This window comes from Bombina bombina, chromosome 5 (assembly GCF_027579735.1).
Source record: "Bombina bombina isolate aBomBom1 chromosome 5, aBomBom1.pri, whole genome shotgun sequence".
NCBI classification, from domain to species: Eukaryota; Metazoa; Chordata; class Amphibia; order Anura; family Bombinatoridae; genus Bombina; species Bombina bombina.
This window is the reverse complement of record NC_069503.1, coordinates 233,597,836-233,617,324: the sequence shown is the minus strand read 5'-3', so window position 1 is coordinate 233,617,324 and position 19,489 is coordinate 233,597,836.

Below are 19,489 nucleotides of genomic sequence, written 5' to 3'. Positions count from 1 at the left end.
AATTAATACCAGAATATTAAAACAAAAAGGGTTGTCAACTTTTTAAAATTATTTTATTGGAAGATACAAGCTACAAAAGTATAAAACAAGCCTCAATAAAATACCAAAAGCTACAACATCCAGTCCAAATTATACAGGGCAACTTTATCTTAAATAAACCTAGATTAAGCAATATTAACTAAACATAGTGAACCAGAGAATCTATCCCAAGATGAATACACAAGAATGCTAATATACTCAGCCAGTTCAGTGCTCTCTCTCTCTCTCTCTCTCTCTCTCTCTCTCATCAGTTGCTTCCAGGAGGTTAGGAAGATAAAAATGTGTATACTAACTGTTGACTCCCATTGTATACTTAATTTACTTAAAGTGTGTCCTACCATACACCAATTTAAAGGGACAGTCTAGTCAAAAAAAACTTTCATGATTCAGATAGGCAGGGATAGGCAAGGTATCCGTACACGGACACTGGTGTCCGTGACTATCCCTTGCAGTGTCCGCCACAACCTCAGTATATCTTTTCTTTCTGATTAAATAATAGGAATTAAAAAATATGTAGTGTGAATAAAGTTAGTGGCTTGTCAAGAGACTGCTAGTGATATTGGGTAATAAGTTATGGAATAAATAAAGCCTGAGTGAAATACTGGATGTGTATCTGCATCTGTATAATAACACCCAGCTCTATACAAAGACACAGTAGTGACACTGGCACATGCGTATAGCCAGACAAGGGTTGGTTATAGGGTCAGTGGTATCTGCATCAGTATAATAACAGCCAGCACTATATAATGGCACAGTAGTGACACTGGCACATGGGCATATCCAGAGGAGGGCTGGTTATAGAATCAGTGGTATCTGCATCAGTTTAATAATACCCAGCGCTATATAAAGACACAGTAGTGACACTGGCTCATGGGTATAGCCAGAGGAGGGCTGGTTATAGGATCAGTGGTATCTGCATCAGTATAATAACACCAAGCATTATAAAATAATGTTTTTAATTTCAAATGTAATTTGGTATGTGCCTATCCTTGCAGATAGGGCATGTAATTTTAAACAATTTTCCAATTTAATTTTATCACCAATTTTTCTTTCTTAGACCTTGAAGACCGCCTCTTAAGAATGCATTTTAACAGGTTTTTCACCACTAGAGGGTGTTAGTTCATGTTTTTCATATAGATAACACTGTGCTCGTGCACGTGAAGTTACCTGGGAGCCATCACTGATTGGCTAAACTGCAAGTCTGTCAAAAGAACTGAAATAAAGGGGCAGTCTGCAGAGGCTTAGATACAAGATAATCACAGAGGTAAAAAATATATAAATATAACTGTGTTGGTTATGCAAAACTAGGGAATGGGTAAACAAGGGATTATCTATCTTTTAAAACAATAACAATTCTGGTGTAGAATGTCCCTTTAAGGCTACATGGAAGTGCAATTCTAAGACAAAGACTAGGCCAAGGCATCTATTTATCAAGCTGTCAACCGCAAATATGCTGGAATTCCACAGCGTATTTGTGGCGAGTCTGATTCACCTTAGTTATCAAACCCTACAGACAGGGAAAAGTAGAATTTAGTGACGTAACATACGATCCACCGGACTCAGTCCGACACTGATTGATGCATACGTCAAGTTCGGCACTATCTGACTACTTTTGCTAGTTATCAAAAGTCTACCAGGTACGCTCGGCACTATTCCGGCCCAGCGTACCTGGTTTTCAATCCGCTGCCCTGGAGGCGGCGGATGCCATAGGAATCAATGGGAGTCTGAAAGCATCAAAAGCTTATGTTCGCTGCTGCCCGATATCCCATTGATTCCTATGGGAACATTTACACCTAACACCCTAACATGTACCCCAGGTCTAAACACCCCTGATCTGCCGCCCCCTACACCGCTGCCACCTACATTATACTTATTAACCCCTAAACCGCCGCTCCCGGAGCCCGCCGCAACTAAATAAAGTGTTTAACCCCAAAATCGCCACTCCCGAAGCCCGCCACAACTAAATAAAGTGTTTAACCCCTAGACCGCCGCACCCGGAGCCCACCGCCACCTACATTATACTTATTAACCCCTAATCTGCCCCCTCTACAACCCCGCCACCTACATTATACTTATTAACCCCTAATCTGCCCCCCTACACCACTGCCACTATATTAAATTTATTAACCCCTAATCTGCCCCCCCTACACCGCCGCCACTATATTAAATTTATTAACCCCTAAACCTAAGTCTAACCCTAACCCTAACACCCCCTAACTTAAATATATTTTAAATAAATCTAAATAAATATTACTAGCATTAAATTAATTATTCCTATTTAAAAATAAATACTTACCTATAAAATAAACTCTAAGCTAGCTACAATATAACTAATAGTTACATTGTAGCTAGCTGAGGGTTTATTTTTATTTTACTTGCAACTTTGTATTTATTTTAACTATGTAGAATAGTTAATAAATAGTTATTAACTATTTAATAACTAACTAGTTAAAATAAATACAAATATACCTGTAAAATAAAACCTAACCTAAGTTACAATTACACCTAACACTACAACTATAATTTAATTAATTCCCTAAATTAACTACAATTAAATAAAATTAAATAATATTATCTAAAGTACAAAAACAAACAAACACTAAATTACATAAAATAATAAAATAATTACAAGATTTTTATACTAATTACACATACTCTAATCCCCCTAACAAAATTAAAAAGCCCCCCAAATAAAAAAAGCCCTACCCTACATTAAATTACAAATAGTTCTTAAAAGGGCCTTTTGCAGGATATTGCCCCAAAGTAATCAGCTCTTTTACCTGTAAAAAAAAAATTACAACCCCCCCCAATATTAAAACCCACCACCCACCCAGCCAACCCTACTCTAAATCCCATCCAATCCCCCCTTAAAAAACCTAACACTAACCCCTTGAAGATCACCCTACCTGGAGACGTCCTCCAGACATGCAGAAGTCTTCATCCAAGCCAGGCAGAAGAGGTCTTCATCTTCATCCAGGAGGCATCTTCTATCTTCATCCATCTGGCGCGGATGTCTTCTTCAACAATGACGAGTCCTTTTAAGTGACGTCATCCAAGATGGCGTCCTTCAATTCCGATTGGTTGATAGAATTCTACCAGCCAATCGGAATTAAGGTAGGAAAATTCCTATTGGTTGATGCAATCAGCCAATAGGATTGAGCTTGCATTCTATTGGCTGATTGGATCAGCCACTAGGCCTGTAAAATAAAAATAAACTATCAGTTATATTGTAGCTATCTTAGGGTTTACTTTATAGGTAAGTATTTAGTTTTAAATAGGAATAATTTAGGTGATAATAGTAGATTTTATTTCGATTTATTTAAATTATATTTAAGTTAGGGGGTGTTAGGGTTATGGTTAGACTTAGATTTAGGGGTTAATAAATTTAATATAGTGGCGGCAACGTTGGGGGTGGCAGATTAGGGGTTAATAAATGTAGGTAGGTGGCGGCGATGTTAGGGACAGCAGATTAGTTGTTAATAATATTTAACTAATGTATTTAGTTGCGGTGGGCTCCGGGAGCGGCGGTTTAGGGGTTAAACAATTTATTTAGTTGCGGTGGGCTCCGGGAGCGGCGGTTTAGGGGGTAAACAATTTATTTAGTTGCGGTGGGCTCCGGGAGCGGCGGTTTATTGGTTAAACAATTTATTTAGTTGCTGTGGGCTCCGGGAGCGGCGGTTTAGGTTGTAAACTGTATAGTATAGTGTGGGTGTTTAGTGACAGGGTACCAAGAAAGCTGTAAAAAAGCCGAAGAGCAGCGAGATCGATGTTAGTTAACAACAGTCCACTGCTCATCGCACCGTACTTGGTGCGCGGCTTTTTGACAGCTTTTTTGATCATTTTGGAGAGAGTATTCAGGTCTGCTGCAGCGATGTTAGGCGATCTTATTGGTCGAATTCAGGTAAATTGACGGCTTGATAAATGGATGCCCAAAGCTTAGTCTATGTTTTAAATCACAGTATAATTAAAGATTTAACTACTTGAAAATTCTGGGGATAAATTCTCTGGTTTTATGATACCACAATAATTACTACCAAAAATGCTGTTCGGGCGTGACCACATTGTTATCTATATGGCCCACATGAACTAGCAGTCTCCTGTTGTAAAAAGCAAACACAAAAGCATATGATTAAGAGGCTGCCAATAGAGCCTTTAAAACAGGCAGAAATTTAGAGGTTTAAATGTTATACAGTATAGTAATATAACAATGTTGAATGTGCAAAGCTGGGGAATGGGTAGTAAAGGCATCATCTATCTTTTTAAACAATAACATTTTTACGGCCAGATTACGAGTTTTGCAGATAGAGGGGTGCGTTGCTAACGTGCACGTTATTGTCACTGCTCACTTATCTACAACGCTGGTATTATGGGTTTATACAAACCCGGCGTTAAAAGGCAAGAAGTGAGCGTAGAGCAAAATTGTGCTCCATACCTCACTCCAATACCAGCGCTGCTTAAGTCAGCGGTGAGCTGGTTATACGTTCTTGTGCACGATTTCCCCATAGACATCAATGGGGAGAGCCGGCTGAAAAAAAGTCTAACACCTGCAAAAAAGCAGCGTAAAGCTCCATAACGCAGCCCCATTGATTCCTATGAGGAAACTAAATTTATGTTTACACCTAACACCCTAAAATGAACCCTGAGTCTAAACATCCCTAATCTTAAACTTATTAAACCCCTAATCTGCCGCCCCCGACATCGCCAACACCTACATTATACTTAATAACCCCTAATCTGCCGCTCCTGACATCGCCACCACTATAATAAACATATTAACCCCTAATCTGCCACACTCCCGCCTCGCAAACATTAGTTAAATATTATTAACCACTAATCTGCTGTCCCTAACATCGCCACCACCTACCTACATTTATTAACCCCTAATCTGCCGCCCCCAACGTTGCCGCCACTATATTAAATTTATTAACCCCTAAATCTAAGTCTAACCATAACCCTAACACCCCCTAACTTAAATATAATTTAAATAAATCGAAATAAAATCTACTATTATCACCTAAATTATTCCTATTTAAAACTAAATATTTACCTATAAAATAAACCCTAAGCTAGCTACAATATAACTAATAGTTACATTGTAGCTAGTTAAGGTTTTATTTTTATTTTAAAGGCAAGTTTGTATTTATTTTAATTAGGTAGAATAGTTATTAAATAGTTATTAACTATTTAATAACTACCTAGCTAAAATAAATACAAATTTACCTGTAAAATAAAACCTAACCTAAGTTACACTAACACCTAACACTACATTACAATTAAATAAATTACCTAAATTAAATACAATTATATAAATTAAATAAAATTAGCTAAATTACAGAAAATAAAAAACAAATTACAAGATCTTTAAACTAATTACACCTAATCTAATAGCCCTATCAAAATAATAAAGCCTCCCCAAAATAAAAAAAAAACCCTTGCCTAAACTAAACTATCAATAACCCATAAAAGGGCCTTTTGCGGGGCATTGCCCCAAAGTAATCAGCTCTTTTACCTGTAAAAAAAAATACAAACAACTCCGCCCAACAGTAAAACCCACCACCCACACAACCAACCCCCCAAATAAAACCCCAACTAAAAAAAAATAAGCTCCCCATTGCCCTGAAAAGGGCATTTGGATGGGCATTGCCCTTAAAAGGGCATTTAGCTATATTGCTGCCCAAAGCCCTAACTTAAAAATAAAACCCACCCAATACACCCTTAAAAATCCTAACTCTAACCCCCGAAGATTCACTTACCAGGAGAAGTCTTTATCCAATCGGTAAGATGTCCTCAACGAAGCCGGCAGAAGTGGTCCTCCAGACGGGCAGAAGTGGTCCTCCAGACAGGCAGAAGTCTTCATCCATACGGTATCTTCTATCTTCATCCATTCGGCGCGGAGCGGGTCCATCTTCAAGACATCCAGCATGGAGCATCCTCTTTGTCCGACGGACTAATGATGAATGAAGGTTCCTTTAACTGACGTCATCCAAGATGGCGTCCCTTAGATTCCGATTGGCTGATTGGATCAGCCAATAGGATTGAGCTTGCATTCCATTGGCTGATTGGAACAGCCAATAGAATGCGAGCTCAAACCTATTGGCTGATTGGATCAGGCAATAGGATTGAACTTTAATCCTATTGGCTGATCCAATCAGCCAATAGGATTTTTTCAACCTTAGGGGTTAATAAATGTAGGTAGGTGGCAGCAATGTTAGGGACAGCAGATTAGGGGTTAATAATATTTAACTAGTGTTTGTGAGGTGGGAGTACGGCAGGTTAGGGGTTAATATGTTTATTATAGTGGTGGCGATGTACGGAATGGCAGATTAGGGGTTAATATTTTTATTTTAGTGTTTGCGATGCGGGAGGGCCTCGGTTTAGGGGTTAATAGGTAGTTTATGGGTGTTAGTGTACTTTTTAGCACTTTAGTTATGAGTTTTATGCTACAGCGTTGTAGTGTAAAACTCATTAAACCCCTAATCTGCCGCCCCCGACATCGCCAACACCTACATTATACTTAATAACCCCTAATCTGCCGCTCCTGACATCGCCACCACTATAATAAACATATTAACCCCTAATCCGCCACACTCCCGCCTCGCAAACATTAGTTAAATATTATTAACCACTAATCTGCTGTCCCTAACATCGCCACCACCTACCTACATTTATTAACCCCTAATCTGCCGCCCCCAACGTTGCCGCCACTATATTAAATTTATTACCCCCTAAATCTAAGTCTAACCATAACCCTAACACCCCCTAACTTAAATATAATTTAAATAAATCGAAATAAAATCTACTATTATCACCTAAATTATTCCTATTTAAAACTAAATACTTACCTATAAAATAAACCCTAAGCTAGCTACAATATAACTAATAGTTACATTGTAGCTAGTTAAGGTTTTATTTTTATTTTAAAGGCAAGTTTGTATTTATTTTAATTAGGTAGAATAGTTATTAAATAGTTATTAACTATTTAATAACTACCTAGCTAAAATAAATACAAATTTACCTGTAAAATAAAACCTAACCTAAGTTACACTAACACCTAACACTACATTACAATTAAATAAATTACCTAAATTAAATACAATTATATAAATTAAATAAAATTAGCTAAATTACAGAAAATAAAAAACAAATTACAAGATCTTTAAACTAATTACACCTAATCTAATAGCCCTATCAAAATAAAAAAGCCTCCCCAAAATAAAAAAAAAAAACCCTAGCCTAAACTAAACTATCAATAACCCATAAAAGGGCCTTTTGCGGGGCATTGCCCCAAAGTAATCAGCTCTTTTACCTGTAAAAAAAAATACAAACAACTCCCCCCAACAGTAAAACCCACCACCCACACAACCAACCCCCCAAATAAAACCCCAACTAAAAAAAAATAAGCTCCCCATTGCCCTGAAAAGGGCATTTGGATGGGCATTGCCCTTAAAAGGGCATTTAGCTATATTGCTGCCCAAAGCCCTAACTTAAAAATAAAACCCGCCCAATACACCCTTAAAAATCCTAACTCTAACCCCCGAAGATTCACTTACCAGGAGAAGTCTTTATCCAAGCGGTAAGATGTCCTCAACGAAGCCGGCAGAAGTGGTCCTCCAGACGGGCAGAAGTGGTCCTCCAGACAGGCAGAAGTCTTCATCCATACGGTATCTTCTATCTTCATCCATTCGGCGCGGAGCGGGTCCATCTTCAAGACATCCAGCGTGGAGCATCCTCTTCGTCCGACGGACTAATGATGAATGAAGGTTCCTTTAACTGACGTCATCAAAGATGGCGTCCCTTAGATTCCGATTGGCTGATTGGATCAGCCAATAGGATTGAGCTTGCATTCCATTGGCTGATTGGAACAGCCAATAGAATGCGAGCTCAAACCTATTGGCTGATTGGATCAGGCAATAGGATTGAACTTTAATCCTATTGGCTGATCCAATCAGCCAATAGGATTTTTTCAACCTTAGGGGTTAATAAATGTAGGTAGGTGGCAGCAATGTTAGGGACAGCAGATTAGGGGTTAATAATATTTAACTAGTGTTTGTGAGGTGGGAGTACGGCAGGTTAGGGGTTAATATGTTTATTATAGTGGTGGCGATGTACGGAATGGCAGATTAGGGGTTAATATTTTTATTTTAGTGTTTGCGATGCGGGAGGGCCTCGGTTTAGGGGTTAATAGGTAGTTTATGGGTGTTAGTGTACTTTTTAGCACTTTAGTTATGAGTTTTATGCTACAGCGTTGTAGTGTAAAACTCATAACTACTGACTTTAAAATGCGGTACGAATCTTGACGGTATAGGGTGTACCGCTCAATTTTTGGCCTTCCAGGACAAGCTCGTAATACCGGCGCTATGTGAGTCCCATTTGTGGTAATGCCAAAAAAGTGTGCGCTGTCCCTAAATCTGCAAGACTCGTAATACCAGCGGTAGTGAAAAAGCAGCGTTATAACCTGATAACGCTGCTTTTTCAGTATAACGAAAAATTCGTAATCTAGCCGTTAGTGTTTTCTGTCCCTTTAACTAATAATTAGAATCAAAATGAGTGCAATTATTAACTTCAGAAACTCATTGCAGTCATGAATAAATGTAGCATAAGGCAAATTTTAATATCTTTAACCCTTTGAGTGCTAATGACGGCTCTGAGCCGTCACAGAGTTTCCCACTCTGGTGCTAATGACGGCTGAGAGCCGTCACTAGCACTCTCCCATCTTGAGGGAGATCTGGGGCTCCCACCCGCTCCTACCACGGCTATCGTGCCTGTAGAGTGACAGGCATCGCCAGGGCTTCCCATTTTGCGTGGTGACGTCACGTGCAATAACGTGATGACGTCACCGTGCAACTTATTTATACTTAATGTTAAGTATAGGAGCAGGGGACATTCTGCTTAGAAGCCTGCATCTCAGGCATCTAGGCAGCTACAGACCCCCAAGACCCACCATTGGAAAGGTAATCGCTTAACCTTTCCAACAATGTAAGTCTTGGGGGGGTCTGAAAAAAATGTTAAACAAGTTAAAAAAAAATATTCAAAAAATAAAATTTTTTTAAAAAAACTTTAAAAAATCTTAGCACCCAGGTGGGAAAGTGCTTAGCACTCAAAGGGTTAAAGCACTGCACGTGCAAGTCACAAGTCTATATTACTGTACTTAAAGCTCTCAGCAGTTTGACTCCCTCTCTGAATGAATCTAGTTTAATATGCTTGTAGTTACCTACTTTGAAATTATGGTTAAAGTCAAGAACATAATTGTAGGAATGTTAAGTAAGTTTAAGACTTCTCAGAGCTGGCTTTTAAAATGTTATCGATCCTTCCTATTTTATTTATCTAACTTATATTTTAGACAGGTCACAAAGTAAAACCAGATGACTCATGAAGTACTTCATAAACTTAAAGGGACATTAAACCCCAATATTTTTTAAGATTCATGTGATTTTAAACAATTTTTAATTTACTTCTATTATCAAATTTCCGTTGTTCTCTTGGTATCTTTTGTTGAAAAGCATGGATGTAAGCTCAGAAGCATGCACTTGTCTAGAGCACTATATTGCAGCTGCTTTACAAGCATGTTATCCACTACATTACAGCACTATTCCCTGCCTTGCAGTGCTCCAAAAAGAATATCATGGGTACTAAAAAAATAATAATAGAAGTAAATTAAAGGGACTTGAAACCCAAAATTTTTATTTCATGATTCAGATATAGAATACAATTTTTAAACAACATTCCAATTTACTACTAATATCTAATTTGCTTCATTCTTTAAATAGCCTTTGTTTAAGAAATAGCAATGCACATGGGTGAGCCAATCACACGAGGCATCTATGTGCAGCAACCAATCAGCAGCTACTGAGCATATTTAGATATGCTTTAAAACAAAGGATATCAAGAAAATAAAGCAAATTAGATAAAATAACTACATTGGAAAGTTGTTTAAAATGGCATGTTCTTTCTAAATCATGAAAGAAAAAAATTGGGTTTCATGTCCCTTTAAATTGGATTTTTTTTTTCATTGTATGTATTCTCTGAATCACAAAAATATCATTTTTGTGTTTCATATCCCTTTAAATGCCTTTCTTCTTATTTGTTTTAAAGGGACACTGAACTCACATTTTTCTTTTGTGATTCAGATAGAGCATGACATTTTAAGCAACTTTGTAATTTACTCCTATTATCAAATGTTCCTTATTCTCTTGGTATCTTTATTTGAAATGCAAGAATGTAAGTTTAGATGCTGGCCCATTTTTGGTGAACAACCTAGGTTGTCCTTGCTGATTGGTGGATACATTCATCCAACAATCAAAAACTGCTGTCCAGAGTGCTGAATCAAGAAAAAAGCTTAGATGCCTTCTTTTTATATAAAGATAGCAAGAGAACGAAGAAACATTGATAATAGGAGTAAATTAGAAAGTTGCTTAAAATTGCATGCTCTATCTGAATCACAAAAGAAAAAAATTGGGTTCAGTGTCCCTTTAATGAAAGAAAGTTCTTGGTTGGTCTGTAAATTAGAAATGCTGTATTTAGTCTGTCTTGATTTTTTTTAAGAGATGGATTGTTGCGCACCTATATATGTGTGTGACTGTATATGTGTGTGACTGTATATGTGTGTGACTGTATATGTGTACGTCTGTATATGTGTGTGACTGTATATGTGTGTGACTGTATATGTGTGTGACTGTATATGTGTACGTCTGTATATGTGTGTCACTGTATATGTGTGTCACTGTATATGTGTGTGACTGTATATGTGTGTGACTGTATATGTGTACGTCTGTATATGTGTGTGACTGTATATGTGTGTGACTGTATATGTGTGTGACTGTATATGTGTACATCTGTATATGTGTGTGACTGTATATGTGTGTGACTGTATATGTGTACGTCTGTATATGTGTGTCACTGTATATGTGTGTGACTGTATATGTGTGTGACTGTATATGTGTGTGACTGTATATGTGTACATCTGTATATGTGTGTGACTGTATATGTGTGTGACTGTATATGTGTGTGACTGTATATGTGTGTGACTGTATATGTGTGTGACTGTATATGTGTGTGACTGTATATGTGTACGTCTGTATATGTGTGTGACTGTATATGTGTGTGACTGTATATGTGTACGTCTGTATATGTGTGTGACTGTATATGTCTGTGACTGTATATGTGTGTGACTGTATATGTGTGTGACTGTATATGTGTGTGACTGTATATGTGTGTCACTGTATATGTGTGTGACTGTATATGTGTGTGACTGTATATGTGTGTGACTGTATATGTGTGTGACTGTATATGTCTGTGACTGTATATGTGTGTGACTGTATATGTGTGTGACTGTATATGTGTGTGACTGTATATGTGTGTGACTGTATATGTCTGTGACTGTATATGTGTGTGACTGTATATGTGTGTGACTGTATATGTGTACGTCTGTATATGTGTGTGACTGTATATGTGTACGTCTGTATATGTGTGTGACTGTATATGTGTGTGACTGTATATGTGTGTGACTGTATATGTGTGTGACTGTATATGTGTGTGACTGTATATGTGTGTGACTGTATATGTGTACGTCTGTATATGTGTGTGACTGTATATGTGTGTGACTGTATATGTGTGTGACTGTATATGTGTCTGACTGTATATGTGTGTGACTGTATATGTGTACGTCTGTATATGTGTGTGACTGTATATGTGTGTGACTGTATATGTGTGTGACTGTATATGTGTGTGACTGTATATGTGTACGTCTGTATATGTGTGTCACTGTATATGTGTGTCACTGTATATGTGTGTGACTGTATATGTGTGTGACTGTATATGTGTACGTCTGTATATGTGTGTGACTGTATATGTGTGTGACTGTATATGTGTGTGACTGTATATGTGTACATCTGTATATGTGTGTGACTGTATATGTCTGTGACTGTATATGTGTGTGACTGTATATGTGTGTGACTGTATATGTGTACATCTGTATATGTGTGTGACTGTATATGTGTGTGACTGTATATGTGTGTGACTGTATATGTGTGTGACTGTATATGTGTGTGACTGTATATGTCTGTGACTGTATATGTCTGTGACTGTATATGTGTGTGACTGTATATGTGTGTGACTGTATATGTGTGTGACTGTATATGTGTGTGACTGTATATGTCTGTGACTGTATATGTCTGTGACTGTATATGTGTGTGACTGTATATGTGTGTGACTGTATATGTGTGTGACTGTATATGTGTGTGACTGTATATGTCTGTGACTGTATATGTCTGTGACTGTATATGTGTGTGACTGTATATGTGTGTGACTGTATATGTGTACATCTGTATATGTGTGTGACTGTATATGTGTGTGACTGTATATGTGTGTGACTGTATATGTGTGTGACTGTATATGTGTGTGACTGTATATGTCTGTGACTGTATATGTGTGTGACTGTATATGTGTGTGACTGTATATGTGTGTGACTGTATATGTCTGTGACTGTATATGTCTGTGACTGTATATGTGTGCACCTATATATGTGTGTGACTGTATATGTGTGTGACTGTATATGTGTGTGACTGTATATGTGTGTGACTGTATATGTGTACGTCTGTATATGTGTACGTCTGTATATGTGTGTGACTGTATATGTGTGTGACTGTATATGTGTGTGACTGTATATGTGTGTGACTGTATATGTGTGTGACTGTATATGTGTGTGACTGTATATGTGTACGTCTGTATATGTGTACGTCTGTATATGTGTGTGACTGTATATGTGTGTGACTGTATATGTGTGTGACTGTATATGTGTGTGACTGTATATGTGTACGTCTGTATATGTGTGTGACTGTATATGTGTGTGACTGTATATGTGTGTGACTGTATATGTGTGTGACTGTATATGTGTGTGACTGTATATGTGTGTGACTGTATATGTGTGTGACTGTATATGTGTACGTCTGTATATGTGTACGTCTGTATATGTGTGTGACTGTATATGTGTGTGACTGTATATGTGTGTGACTGTATATGTGTGTGACTGTATATGTGTGTGACTGTATATGTGTGTGACTGTATATGTGTGTGACTGTATATGTGTGTGACTGTATATATGTGTGACTGTATATGTGTGTGACTGTATATGTGTGTGACTGTATATGTGTGTGACTGTATATGTGTACGTATGTATATGTGTACGTCTGTATATGTGTGTGACTGTATATGTGTGTGACTGTATATGTGTGTGACTGTATATGTGTACGTCTGTATATGTGTGTGACTGTATATGTGTGTGACTGTATATGTGTACGTCTGTATATGTGTGTGACTGTATATGTGTGTGACTGTATATGTGTGTGACTGTATATGTGTGTGACTGTATATGTGTGTGACTGTATATGTGTGTGACTGTATATGTGAACGTCTGTATATGTGTGTGACTGTATATGTGTACGTCTGTATATGTGTGTGACTGTATATGTGTGTGACTGTATATGTGTGTGACTGTATATGTGTGTGACTGTATATGTGTACGTCTGTATATGTGTGTGACTGTATATGTGTGTGACTGTATATGTGTACGTCTGTATATGTGTGTGACTGTATATGTGTGTGACTGTATATGTGTACGTCTGTATATGTGTGTGACTGTATATGTGTACGTCTGTATATGTGTGTGACTGTATATGTGTACGTCTGTATATGTGTGTGACTGTATATGTGTGTGACTGTATATGTGTACGTCTGTATATGTGTGTGACTGTATATGTGTACGTCTGTATATGTGTGTGACTGTATATGTGTGTGACTGTATATGTGTGTGACTGTATATGTGTGTGACTGTATATGTCTGTGACTGTATATGTGTGCACCTATATATGTGTGTGACTGTATATGTGTGTGACTGTATATGTGTGTGACTGTATATGTGTGTGACTGTATATGTGTACGTCTGTATATGTGTACGACTGTATATGTGTGTGACTGTATATGTGTGTGACTGTATATGTGTGTGACTGTATATGTGTGTGACTGTATATGTGTGTGACTGTATATGTGTGTGACTGTATATGTGTACGTCTGTATATGTGTACGTCTGTATATGTGTGTGACTGTATATGTGTGTGACTGTATATGTGTGTGACTGTATATGTGTGTGACTGTATATGTGTACGTCTGTATATGTGTGTGACTGTATATGTGTGTGACTGTATATGTGTGTGACTGTATATGTGTGTGACTGTATATGTGTGTGACTGTATATGTGTGTGACTGTATATGTGTGTGACTGTATATGTGTACGTCTGTATATGTGTACGTCTGTATATGTGTGTGACTGTATATGTGTGTGACTGTATATGTGTGTGACTGTATATGTGTGTGACTGTATATGTGTGTGACTGTATATGTGTGTGACTGTATATGTGTGTGACTGTATATGTGTGTGACTGTATATATGTGTGACTGTATATGTGTGTGACTGTATATGTGTGTGACTGTATATGTGTGTGACTGTATATGTGTACGTATGTATATGTGTACGTCTGTATATGTGTGTGACTGTATATGTGTGTGACTGTATATGTGTGTGACTGTATATGTGTACGTCTGTATATGTGTGTGACTGTATATGTGTGTGACTGTATATGTGTACGTCTGTATATGTGTGTGACTGTATATGTGTGTGACTGTATATGTGTGTGACTGTATATGTGTGTGACTGTATATGTGTGTGACTGTATATGTGAACGTCTGTATATGTGTGTGACTGTATATGTGTACGTCTGTATATGTGTGTGACTGTATATGTGTGTGACTGTATATGTGTGTGACTGTATATGTGTGTGACTGTATATGTGTACGTCTGTATATGTGTGTGACTGTATATGTGTGTGACTGTATATGTGTACGTCTGTATATGTGTGTGACTGTATATGTGTGTGACTGTATATGTGTACGTCTGTATATGTGTGTGACTGTATATGTGTACGTCTGTATATGTGTGTGACTGTATATGTGTACGTCTGTATATGTGTGTGACTGTATATGTGTGTGACTGTATATGTGTACGTCTGTATATGTGTGTGACTGTATATGTGTACGTCTGTATATGTGTGTGACTGTATATGTGTGTGACTGTATATGTGTGTGACTGTATATGTGTGTGACTGTATATGTGTGTGACTGTATATGTGTACGTCTGTATATGTGTGTGACTGTATATGTGTGTGACTGTATATGTGTGTGACTGTATATGTGTGTGACTGTATATGTGTACGTCTGTATATGTGTGTGACTGTATATGTGTGTGACTGTATATGTGTGTGACTGTATATGTGTGTGACTGTATATGTGTACGTCTGTATATGTGTGTGACTGTATATGTGTGTGACTGTATATGTGTACGTCTGTATATGTGTGTGACTGTATATGTGTACGTCTGTATATGTGTGTGACTGTATATGTGTACGTCTGTATATGTGTGTGACTGTATATGTGTGTGACTGTATATGTGTACGTCTGTATATGTGTGTGACTGTATATGTGTGTGACTGTATATGTGTACGTCTGTATATGTGTATCACTGTATCAATATGATAAATTAATAAGAAGCATGATAATAGTGATGGTGTCTTCATTAGGAACTTGTACTGCAAACCAAACAAGGCATTAGTTTGTCAAGCTTAGCCAAGTGAAATAATAACCAGCTGGGAGTGCCGCACACTGAAATGGAAAACTGTTGCTTCTTAACAGAATATTTCCTTAGAGAAAATTCAGTGTGAGAAGTAGCAACAAACCTGGTTATTCATGAATGGAGAATAAAATGGAAATCAACAGTGAGACCTTGATTAAACCATGGCACATTACAGGAAATGCTGCTTTCCTAACAAAAATCTTACATACCAAAGGTCTACCTGATACCTATCCTAGTAAATCAACCCAGTCTGTCTAAAACTAAAGGGGTTGTTTCTAGAGGCATTTCATTTCACATACTCTTGCCAAAGCATATACATCAAGGTCACCATTCACATACTCTTGCCAAAGCATATACATCAAGGTCACCATTCACATACTCTTGCCAAAGCATATACATCAAGGTCACCATTCACATACATTTGCCAAAGCATATACATCAAGGTCACCATTCACATACATTTGCCAAAGCATATACATCAAGGTCACCATTCACATACATTTGCCAAAGCATATACATCAAGGTCACCATTCACATACTCTTGCCAAAGCATATACATCAAGGTCACCATTCACATACATTTGGATAGTTAGCAGAAAAAATAGTTAATTCATGCAAAATGATCTATAGCATTTAGCCACATCAAATGTATGAAAGCTTGATAAATCTGATAAAAAATCGCTATATAAACAGAAACCATAATCCTTAGCTAGACAACTCCAAGCAGCATATTTGTATAAGAATGACATAAGAGCCTATATGTATTTTTGTAGCAAGAATAGGGGGTAATGAATAATACAGATACAGTGAAGGGATAGGTGACATACAAGAGAATTTTAGAGAAAGATTTAAAAGATATTTAGCATATCAATAAAACAAAAGAAGAGCAATAACAGCTAAACGTATACAAGAGCTGGTTAGTTGCTTCTTGATTAAAGTAACACGAAACCCAGAAAATGTCTTTCATGATAAAGATAGAATATACCATTTGTGAAAGCTTTCAAATTTACTTCTATTTTCCCATTTGCTTCAATGTCATTTTATCCTTTATTGAAGGAGCAACAATGCATCACTGGGAGTTTGCTGAAGACAGCAGTGAGCCAATGACAATAGACATATATATGCAGCCATCAATTAGCAGCTAGCTCCCAGCTCCTGAGCCTATTTAGATATGCTTTTTTAACAAAGCATACCAAGTGAAAGAAGCAAATTTAATTATAGAAATTAATTTGAAAGTTGTTTAAAATGTTATGGTCTATTTGAATTATACATGTGCGTTTTGTTTCGGCTGAATTTAGTTTTCGGACGAATTTTGGCCGATTCGGAGATTTGAATGCATTTGAATTTCCGAATCGGAAAATCCTGAAAATGAATAAATCAGTTTCCGAATTTTCGGATCCATTATTTATATTCCGAATTTTTATTTGTTCTAATCTGAACCGCAGTTCCCCAACATCGCCAACACTAACTAAATTACTAAATAAAACTATTAACCCCTAAACCGTAGTTCCCCAACATCGCCTAAACTAGGTAAATCACTAAATAAAGCTATTAACCCCTAAACTGTAGTTCATCGACATCGCCGACACTAACTAAACCTATTAACTCGTAAAACGCAGTTCCCAAACATCGCCGACACAAACTAAACCAATTAACACCTAAACCGCCATTCCCAAAAATCGTCAACAATAACTAACTCTATTAACCCTAAACCGCAGTTCCCAAACATTGGCAAAACTAACTAATTTTGTGTATCCAGTCCACGGATCATCCATTACTTGTGGGATATTCTCCTTCCCAACAGGAAGTTGCAAGAGGATCACCCACAGCAGAGCTGCTATATAGCTCCTCCCCTAACTGCCATATCCAGTCATTCTCTTGCAAACTCTCCAACATAGCTGGAGGTAGTAAGAGGAAAGTGGTGTAATATAGTTAGTTTTTTCTTCAATCAAAAGTTTATTGTTTTTAAATGGTACCGGAGTTGTACTATTTTATCTCAGGCAGCATTTAGAAGAAGAATCTGCCTGCGTTTTTCTATGATCTTAGCAGAATTAACTAAGATCCACTGCTGTTCTCACATATGTCTGAGGAGTGAGGTAACTTCAGAAGGAGAATGGCGTGCAGGTTATCCTGCAATAAGGTATGTGCAGTTTAAGTTTTTCTAGGGATGGAATTTGCTAGAAAAAAGCTGCTGATACCGGATTAATGTAAGTTAAGCCTAAATACAGTGATTTAATAGCGACTAGTATCAGGCTTGCTATCAGAGGTATATACTCTGATTAATGTGCAATATAAAACGTTTGCTGGCATGTTTAATCATTTTTATATATGCTTTGGTGATAAAACTTATTGGGGCCTAGTTTTTTCCACATGGCTGGCTTGATTTTTGCCTAGAAACAGTTTCCTGAGGCTTTCCACTGTTGTAATAGGAGTGGGAGGGGCCTATTTTAGCGCTTTTTTGCGCAGTTAAAATTACAGACAGAGACATTCAGCTTCCCTCAGCAGTCCCCTGCATGCTTTAGGACATCTCTGAAGGGCTCAAAAGGCTTCAAAAGTCATATATTGAGGAAGGTAAAGCCACAGTGGAGCTGTGGCAGTTGTTGTGACTGTTTAAAAAACGTTTTTTTCAATTTGTTAATCCGTTTTTTGTATTAAGGGGTTAATCATCCATTTGCAAGTGGGTGCAATGCTCTGCTAACTTGTTACATACACTGTAAAAATTTAGTTAGTTTAACTGCCTTTTTTCACTGTTATTTCAAATTTTAGCAAAATTTGTTTCCCTTAAAGGCACAGTAACGTTTTTTTATATTGCTTGTTTAGCTTGATGTAAAGTGTTTTCCAAGCTTGCTAGTCTCATTGCTAGTCTGTATAAACATGTCTGACATAGAGGAAACTCCTTGTTCATTATGTTTAAAAGCCATGGTGGAACCCCATATGAGAATGTGTACTAAATGTATTGATTTCACTTTAAACAATAAAGATCAGCTTTTATCTTTAAAAAATTTATCACCAGAGGATTCTGGCGAGGGGGAAGTTATGCCGACTAACTCTCCCCACGTGTCAGACCCTTTGACTCCCGCTCAAGGGACTCACGCTAAAATGGCGCCAAGTACATCAAAGACGCCCATAGCGATTACTTTGCAGGACATGGCGGCAATCATGGATAATACCCTGTCAGCGGTATTAGCCAGACCGCCTGAATTCAGAGGAAAGTGCGATAGCTCTGGGGTTAGACGTAGTACAGAGCGCGCAGATGCCTTAAGGCCCATGTCTGATACTGCGTCACAATATGCAGAAGCTGAGGAAGGAGAGCTTCAGTCTGTGGGTGACATTTCTGATTCGGGGAAACCTGATTCAGATATTTCTACTTTTAAATTTAAGCTTGAGAACCTCTGTGTATTGCTTGGGGAGGTGTTAGCTGCTCTGAATGACTGTGACACAATTGCAGTGCCAGAGAAATTGTGTAGACTGGATAAATACTATGCAGTGCCGGTGTGTACTGATGTTTTTCCAATACCTAAAAGGTTTACAGAAATCATTAATAAGGAGTGGGATAGACCCGGTGTGCCGTTTTCCCCCCCTCCTATTTTTAGCAAAATGTTTCCAATAGACGCCACCACACGGGACTTATGGCAGACGGTCCCTAAGGTGGAGGGAGCAGTTTCTACTTTAGCAAAGCGTACCACTAGCCCTGTCGAGGACAGTTGTGCTTTTTCAGATCCAATGGATAAAAAATTAGAAGGTTACCTTAAGAAAATGTTTATTCAACAA